Source organism: Lissotriton helveticus, chromosome 3_1 (assembly GCF_964261635.1).
Source record: "Lissotriton helveticus chromosome 3_1, aLisHel1.1, whole genome shotgun sequence".
Taxonomy (NCBI): Eukaryota; Metazoa; Chordata; class Amphibia; order Caudata; family Salamandridae; genus Lissotriton; species Lissotriton helveticus.
Genome location: NC_136061.1, coordinates 1345157262 through 1345166520, shown reverse-complemented (window position 1 = coordinate 1345166520; position 9259 = coordinate 1345157262). Strand labels below are relative to the sequence as shown.

General features: G+C 41.9%; 1 long non-coding RNA gene across 2 annotated transcripts in view; it reads left to right on the top strand.

The window, feature by feature from the left end:
- The first annotated feature begins 3215 nt into the window (after positions 1–3215).
- LOC144824970 (uncharacterized) overlaps positions 3216–9259 on the top strand; it is a 99262-nt gene continuing 93218 nt past the window's right edge. Inside the window, exon 1 of one of the 2 annotated variants that reach the window (XR_013609212.1) lies at positions 3216–3502. This is a non-coding gene — a long non-coding RNA (uncharacterized LOC144824970). The remainder of the gene's footprint in view (positions 3503–9259) is intronic. The other variant, XR_013609213.1, reaches the window with a different exon arrangement.

Here is a 9259-nt window from a genome sequence, read left to right as displayed (position 1 = left end):
TATGCCTTATGAATATTTCGGTTGACTTGACCAGGACTTTAAGGATCGCTTCCACTTGGATTTTTCCAAGCGGACCTATATTGATTACGTGATTCTAGATTTTATTCATTCCTACACTGTGTGACCGGACTCGTGTTTAAATAACACCCTCTAATAATATCCTTGGCCTTGAAAAAGTCTCATGTTGAGACGAAACACGTGTCGGCGGTGTGAGCTGGAAAAACTTTTAATGTGTATGAAATAAAGATTTTGAAGAATAACATCGTGTCTGGATCCGTATTTTGGCATCTTACTTTTTGAAAATGGACTTTATCCCCACTAAATAATTTAAGCACAATTGTCGAATGAATAATGTGTTCCATTACCCGAAGATCTTGTGAATCATAAGTATTAACGTTTGAAATACGCAATAATTTGTAAGAGTGCTTGATAAACCTGTTTTTTTCTAATGTATTTGATATTAGCATTCTGTGCTAGTTGAACACCCCTGGTGGTGGGTGTATAACAGGTTAAATAGTGCACCTTATAGAACTATACTTGTATAATTGACACTACACGTAAATATGCTTTGGGAGTTGTATTAACTGGATGTGCGGACGTTTTCTCTGTTAGAGAAACACTACCACCCTAAACCTGCTTATGATTCCAACGTGTCTGCTTTGTCCATGTAATGAATTGGAAGTTTGTCTGTGAAATCTTGAGTAACAGGATGAGTTCCTTCTAGGCAATTTGGTTTGCGAAATTCATTGAGTATTTTATAGAATTCTCAAGTTGCACATTTAACGTCTTGAATTCTGTCTGAATAGTACCTTTTCTTAGCTTTTTTGATAGCCGACTTGTATAATCTGTTAATTTTCTGTAGGTGAAGTTTGTCTTGTTTGGAGTTTGTTTTGAGCCAGGTATGTTGCAGCTTTCTAATTTGTTGTTTTATGTCTTTTATTTCTATGTTTCTCCAAGGCGCTTTTTTACTTTTGTTCTGTTGTGTGGTTTTGAGTGGTATCAGGATGTCAAAAGCTTCCTGTAGCCACTCATATAGATTTTGAACAGAATTTATGGTTTCCAGAATTGTACTAAATGTTAGTTGTGTTTCCAAGTGTTCCAAATTGAGTTTGTTCCACGGCCGATAGGTGGATGGATGTAAGGTAGTTTTAGGTGAGTCGCTCAACGTTGTTTTATGTTGGAAGGCAAGCAAGTGGTGGTCTGACCATGTGACTGGAGTTATAGTTTGAAAGGTAACTAGTTTAGTATTAGCAAAAATGACATCTAGGATATGTCCAGCGGTGTCTGTCGGATTGTGGACAATCTGATGCAGGTTCAATGCGTCTAGGCTGGTGATTAAGGTTTTTGGATGGTTCATATTGGGATTATCAAACCAAACGTTAAGGTCATCAAGAACGCATAGGTTGGAGTGTATTGTTATCAGGTTTGAAACTGTGTCTAGAAGTGTGTTGTACTTTGTACATGAAGACACTGGTAGCCAGGTTGTAAGTTCTTTAAGGCTTCTTTATTAATCCATGTCAAGTGGTATCAAACAAGGATCAGCCATGTGACAGCTCTTAACCCAGCTCCAATATCTCCTATGCCAGCCCCACAAGGAGCAGCCTGCCTAGCTGCTCAGCCCATCTCCAACTGTCACCACTCATCCACACAGGCACCCAGGTATTACATTTATCACAGTCACACCAACATTCCATCACCATCTCTCACTCTGGCTGAGCAGCTAGGAGGACCGAGGCTGATTCACATATACATGTAAACCTTAGGATATAACAAAGTGCGTCTGGGAATGTTGCCTTGCTAGGTGGAGGTCTGTAAAGGAGCAGGAAGTTACAGGAGGAAGACGGTGTAGGGTTGCTTATTGTTAGAAGAGCCTTTCCTTTTAAAATGAAAACAAAACTTACAATTTTAAAAGAAAAGAACTATAAACAAAAAGGTGATAATGTTTATAACTAAGGGATGAGAATGAATTCAAAACATCACCAAAGATAGAACAAAGCAAACAAGAAAAGATGGGCATAATACGACATATTAAAAACATGCATCAAAATCCTCCATCCTCCCTCATGAAAATTGTTAAGAATAATTAGATATAAACCATCAAACAATGTCAAAATGGGAAGGAAAAACAGCAATATTACATTTGAAACTAGCAATAACCCCATCCTTTCCCAAAAACACAAAAGAAAATAATGTAGTGAAAGGTGCACACACCCCGCAACTTACACCCGAGGCCATAAACAGACAACAAGGGTGAACCAACACTACAAATACACGTGTACCACAATATGGACCACATAGAGGGTACACACAGTGAGGCGCAGGGCGACTTACACACAACAACATCTGAAGCACGGGGCGACTTACACAGGACAACTACTGACGCGCAGGGCGACTTACACACGACAACACCTGAAGCGCAGGACGACTTACACTGGACAACACGTGAGGGGCAGAGCGACTTACACACAACAACATCTGAAGTGGAGGGCGACTTACACAGGACAACATGTGAGGCGCAGGGTGACTTACACACATACAAACATACAAGACGTGCAGTGCAAGGCGACTTACCAACACAACACAAGAAGATGGGAACCACCCACCAAGACCAGAATCACCCTCAAGTGGGAATAACATGTGATGTCCACCCTCCAGGAGACTTAGAGTATACATCATAATACTGTGGCATCACAAAACAATACTAAACATGAACTAAAAGACTTGGAGAATTACACTTGTAATCTTAAAAATAAAACTTTCGCCGGTGAGCGACTACTCACCCGAGTAAAAATCATCTGCGTTGGCTCCAATGAACAAGAACATGAAGAAACATGATTGCCAGCAAACTAAGAGAGAAATGAAACATGAAGGTGTGAGGCAATAAAACACACCAAACACAAAATGCCAGAAGGTGTTACACAATGCCTTAAACAATGATCAGCTATCTCCCCTTCAACACGGAGTTAGAGGAGAAAAGAAAACCAGATCTGAAATCCATCACAGTTTTAAGAACTTGAAACCTTGAATGAAATCCACCTGTGTGCTCACACAGTCATAGGCTCCGCATGTGCTGCTGAAAACAAAGCATGAAAAATGTACCTCAGTTGAATGAGTGCTCTAACAGGAAATTCGAATATGCTGCAATGGAGGTAGATGGCCACTAGATGGCATGGTTGTATTACTATTGAATTTTCCACAGGTTCCTTCTGAGCCATAAACACTTCTGCAGCATGTTGAAAGATGTCAAGTGCAACACGCAGACCGAACACTTAAAGAAACTGAACTTGTGACACAAACAACACTTCAGGCAGGTTGGCAGATCACTGCAGGGCACACTGAACTTCCATATCAAGACAAGAGATGAAGAAAGCCAGGATCCGCCAAGGACACACAGGAGACGCAAGCCGGGTGTTTCACGGCGCGTTCCTGCTTCGAAACGTCCATCACAGGCAGAAATGCTGCGAAGGAGACGACTGATGCAATGCAGGACAGCAGGAAGCCGGTAAGACTGAACACGTGCTCTGTATGTGCGCAGTGTGTACTGCTCGTGCGAAATTTAAAAAGAAACAGGCAGCAGTTTAACTGGAATTTAGGGCGCAAGGCCAAGACTTTTAAAAACAAAAATGTACCTGTATCTTGTGAAGATTGTACCTTGGGGTGGCACAAAGGCAATAATCGTAGCGCTGGAGAAGTAACACTTGTGAGAAATAGAGTAAACACCTTCAAAAAACTTGTTGATGCTGTGGAAACAGCATACTGCGCTATGTAGAGATGCAGTAGTCGAGTTATAACAGCAGAAATGTTTTCTTGGTGTCACAGCACGCAGTGCAATGGGCTCTAAAAGAAATAGTAGAGACACTGTAGGGACAGCAAATCAATTAAAGAACCAGAGATACTCCAGTAGATGGCATCACAGTCAAACGTCGCGTTTCCTATATCTCCTTTGCCTTTTTGCAAAGAATCCTCAGATACCACGGTGACCAAAACAAAGTGAGAGGAATGTCCCACACTGTCTATTTTAAATGTATGCTGCAAACTCCAAACTTGTGGGAATGTAGAAGAACAAATCAAAATCCACTCTGTTAAATGTCCTTCATAGTGTACTCCTTGAGACAAAGCACTAGACTTAGCAAGCTTCCAGTCATCCATTCCACGTACACTAGACTCCAGATAGTGAAACATTGTTCAGGGTCACACCAGTATCCTCTTTATAAGATGACCGTAACTGTGCTCTCAAGGCACAAATCTTAACACCACCGCTCCTATGTGGCACCTGTGAAATCATTTCACTGAGTTAGACCATAACTCATATCTTGCGCAGTGGATACATCCATACAGCAGACTCAAAGGGAAGTGTGTAATGATGAAATGTCCACAAGTGATGATGTAGTTCAGAGATGCTTTATTCTAAGTAACATAGAGAGACCCCACCAGGAGCATCCAGCAAGGTGCTCAGCCCAGCCAACTGTAAACTCCCAGGCAGATCACCAACATTCTGATAGATACTTCACATGAACATTCCATTGGTGGTAGAGAAGGATAGCATTGAGAATATCAGGATATATCATATCCTCTTTTCTTATACAGAAAACAAAAAGCTAAAAACAGCAACGGAGAACAAGAGAAAAGGAAAGCAAGTAAATAGATCAAAAGCGGAGAAAGGAACAGCAAAGAGAAAACACCCATAAAAAAAACAAAGAAAGAAGAATGGAAAACATATAAACCATCCTCCCTTCTTACAGAACTTTGAAAAGGAAGCAACATTGCAAGGCACTAAGAAAAGAGAAAGCACAAAAGATACCAAAGCAAGAACAAGGAAGATGAGGAACAATAAAGGTGAAACCTCATCTAAACACTATTACCTCTAAGCAAAATACAATTACGTAATGCCAAAGGTAACAGTGCATAAGTAGCAATAAAAATACAATAAAACTGAACATATTTAGCAAAGAAAGCATAAAAGCACTTAAATAGAGAAAAAAAACATAAGCTAAATATGTGAATGTAAAACCTAGGGGCCCGATGTAGGTAATTCTTATTTACCACTTCTTAAATACCGAATATTACCGATTCGGTATTTAAGAAGTGGTAAATATGAAGGGGGGAGATGTAGGTATTTCAGAATCTGTAAATACCAAATCGTTAAGATTCGGTATTTACTGATTCTGTAAATACCGAATCGGTATTGCCCATTGATTCCTATGGGCTGTGAAGCCCATAGGAATCAATGGGAAATACCGATTCTGTAATTACAGAATCGGTAAATTCTGATTTTAGCAAGGGTGCAGGGGGTGTCACTTTGACACCCTCTAGCACCCCAAAAACGGGCATGTGAGCCATGTGGCACACAGACATGCCCTAAGGGCATGTCTGTCTGTCACATGGCTAGGTGTGCATGCACACATGTGCATGCACACCTGGATTCAGTATTTTACCACCCAATTGGATTGGGTGTCAGGACCCAAAGATGAGCTTCTGTGGTTAGTAGCGTAACATTCACTCGAGCCTGCCCCGGAATGCATGAGGCCAATTCTTGGTCCACTTTGGTGAATTGCTGGAGAACCAAGATGGCCGCAGAAGTGCCCTCGCCTCGGAGTGAGGTGGCGGTCTAGACGTTCTGTGCAGCTGCGGGGAAGATGAGGTGATGCGCGAGCGCTCTGTTATCTGCGCACTTCACCACAGAAACCCACATGAGTAGACTCATTTTGAAGGAGCCTGAATACAAGTAGAATTTCCCTAGTCATCCCAACAGTTCGAGTTCAAGTTTTTGAATACGGAATATTTTCAGAGTTCGTAGTAGATACTGCGCGTGCATTCCAGCGCGAGTAAAAGGAAACGGAGTTTTGAAGCAACGGCGTATCTTGGAAGCTGAAGGGTCGTCGACGTCGGCATTTGAAGAAACCGAGTAGCGTTCAGGTCGGAGAGACGAATTAGCCCAGGAGTGATAACGCTGGCGTGCAAAGGCTATTTCTACAATCAGAGCTAAGTGAAAGTATATTATAAAAAGACTTAAGTGTATTGCTGATATAAAGAAAACTTACCTGTTATGTGAAATACAGTGCCGGTTCCCAAGAACTGAAAAAGGCAGGAAAGGCACGTGTAAGAGAAGGTTACAAGAGTTAAAAGTGTTTAGCACAAAGAAAAAAACTTAACGCATGATGTCAGCATTATATGTGTAAACACTCACCTGCCATGTACCTTTGGATGAATTCTCAGCCACAGAATCTGCAAAAAACATAAGAACAATCAGAGGAATTGATAGCAGATATTGTACAGAAAATAAAAGGATTAGAAAATAGATAACAGAACCCCAGATATAAAAGACATCTCTTCTGATCAGTGAAGTAAGTGCACTTACTACATTAGATAATAGAGAGTACAGGTATCATAAGACCAGAAGCTAATTTGTTATTTATTCTGAATAGTACTACTGTCAGATGAGGAAGATTATTCACACAACCAAGAAGACGAAGAGAAGCTAGAGTCCAGTGTAGCCAGGGTGGGTGAAGTATACATACAAGTCAGAATATTACAAAATGATAGGAAAAAAGATGTAGAGTATAACGGTATATTAATTTACAGGTTCCCAAGAAAGAATAGAGGAACGCTGGCAAGTAACTGAAGAAAGAAGTTAATTCTGGACCAGTCTCTTCTTTGTTTATTATTTTATCCAATTCCCCCGTCCCTTGAGGCAATGACTGGAAGGTTCTGATAAAGACCTTACTGCATTGCTAAGAGGGATTTGGGCCCTAGCATCTCTGTTCCTGTGCAAGACTCGGTAAGAGAAAGCAATTCTAGTCTAGCCCTGACAGAGTGAAGTGCCCAAGTTGCCTTCGCACCCGAACAGAGATGGCAGAAGGAATTGATATGCAATCTTTAGGAACTATTCTAGATGCTATACAGAAAGAATTAGGAGCAGTAAGGGAAGAAAATCGCAACCTTAGACAAGAGGTGGTCAGTGCTAGGAAGGAGACAGCTGAACTAGCGATAAGATTAAGGCAGACTAGTAGCCTAGAGAGAGAGGCGATGAATCCTGTATTAGAAGCCACAAATAGGTCAACTACTCAGGTCATTCATTCCCTGCCCCAGTTATACCCTTAGCTGCCCCAGAGAGATTTAACGGGGATCCACAGAAGGCGCAAATATTTCTTTCCCAATGCTCCTTACATTTTATGTGCCGCCCTTCGATATTCCCTGATGCGCACTCAAAGGTGGCCTTCATACTCTCTTATCTGAGTGGGGATGCAGCCTCATGGTCTATGCCTTTAGTTACCCGGGAAGATCCTTTATTGAGAAACTTTGAAGAATTTAAACAAGAATTCCTTCGGATATTCGACAGACGAAGAATATCACAAGTGGTGGATAACGAACTACTCGACCTGCGACAAGGAAATCGAGATCTAATTGCGTACTTGGCCCAGTTTAATAAGCTGATTGTGGAAACAAACTGGCCAGAAATGAAAAGGGCAGCAGTTTTTTACCGCGGATTAAGAGATGAGTTAAAGGACACCTTAGCTCAAATTCCGAACCGACCAACGGAAATCTCAGCTTTGATAGATTTGGTCTTGGAAATAGATTTCCGCCAAGGAGAAAGAAGAGGAGAAAAGAAAAAAGACTTTAAAACAATAGTCCCCCGTTTTGATCGAGCTCGATCGGAAAGCACAAGAAGTTCAGATGCTCAATCTGGAACCGAGCCAATGCAGATCGGGACGATACGAGGACCTCTATCCAAGGAAGAGAAGGATAAGAGGAGAGCAAGCAACCTGTGTATGTATTGTGGATCCAACGGGCATTTTGTTAGGACTTGCCCAAAGAAACCCAAAAAAACCTTCAGGCCGAAGGAAAACTAATGGCACCACCTGTGGATGGAGTTGAACAGGTGGGTGCGATCTCAGAAAAGACTCCACAGGAACATCAAGTAGCAAATACGTTGCAGTCGGCAGCTCCGCATTTGAATCTGTCCATGGAAGTGAGATTCAGACAAACAACCTTGACCGATGTGTTGGTCATGATTGATTCTGGTGCCACTGGGAATTTCTGCGATCTAAAGTTTGCAGCCAAAGTGGGCATTCAAGCCATCCAGAAGAAAAAGAGTGAGCCAGTTCGGGCCGTGGATGGAACCAACCTTTCGTCGGGACCAATAGTAAGCCACACAGAAGTAATTCAATTGTCTACAAGTGACGGCCACGAAGAAAAAATCCAGTTCAATTTGATTGACGCTCCACAGTTTCAGTTAATTCTTGGACTACCGTGGCTCACTGAACACAACCCAGCGATTGATCGGAGCTCCAGAACCATCGTGATGGATTCAAGCTATTGCCACGAAAATTGTTTTGGCATGAAAGAAAAACCCTTGGAGAGCAATCCAGCCTTGTCTCTATGTTCCATTGGGCCCTCCATGTGTGTGATAAACGTCCAAGAGGTTCCTGAAGAGTATAAAGAATTCAAAGAAGTGTTCAATGAAGTGGAGGCTGAGCAATTACCTCCACACCGGCCCTATGACTGTAAGACAGAGTTCGAGCCAGGTTCAAATCTACCCTGCAGTCGTGTGTATGCTCTGACGGAAAAAGAACACCATCACTTGAAAGAGTACTTGGATAAGTATTTAGCTAATGGGTTTATTCGGCCTTCACAGTCCCCAGTCTCATCTCCGTTATTTTTCGTGCCAAAAAAGGAAGGAGACTTGCGGACGTGTATCGATTATAGAGCCATCAATAAGATCACCAAGAAGAACCGGTATCCCCTACCGTTGATATCAGTCCTTTTGGATCAAGTGAAAGGTGCCCAGATATACACCAAATTGGATTTGAGGGGGGCGTACCATTTAGTTCGAATGCGTGAGGGAGATGAGTGGAAGACGGCCTTTCGGACTAGGTTTGGGCTGTTTGAATATCAGGTGATGCCCTATGGTTTATGCAATGCGCCAGCAGCCTTTCAACACTTCATCAACGACGTCCTGAAGGAGTTTATCGACCAGTGTGCCATCGTTTACATAGATGATATTTTGATATATTCATCCGATGTCACGAAACATCATGAACAAGTGAAGGGAGTTTTGAGAAGACTGCAAGAAAATAAGCTGTTCGTAAAGTTGGAAAAATGCACTTTCGACGTCTCACAGGTGGAATTCTTAGGTTTTGTCATTTCACCCACAGGAATACTGATGGACCAGCGAAAAGTAGAAGCAGTCACGAACTGGGAATCTCCAACAAGTGTAAAAGAAGTCCAAGGTTTCATTGGATTTGCAAACTTTTATCGG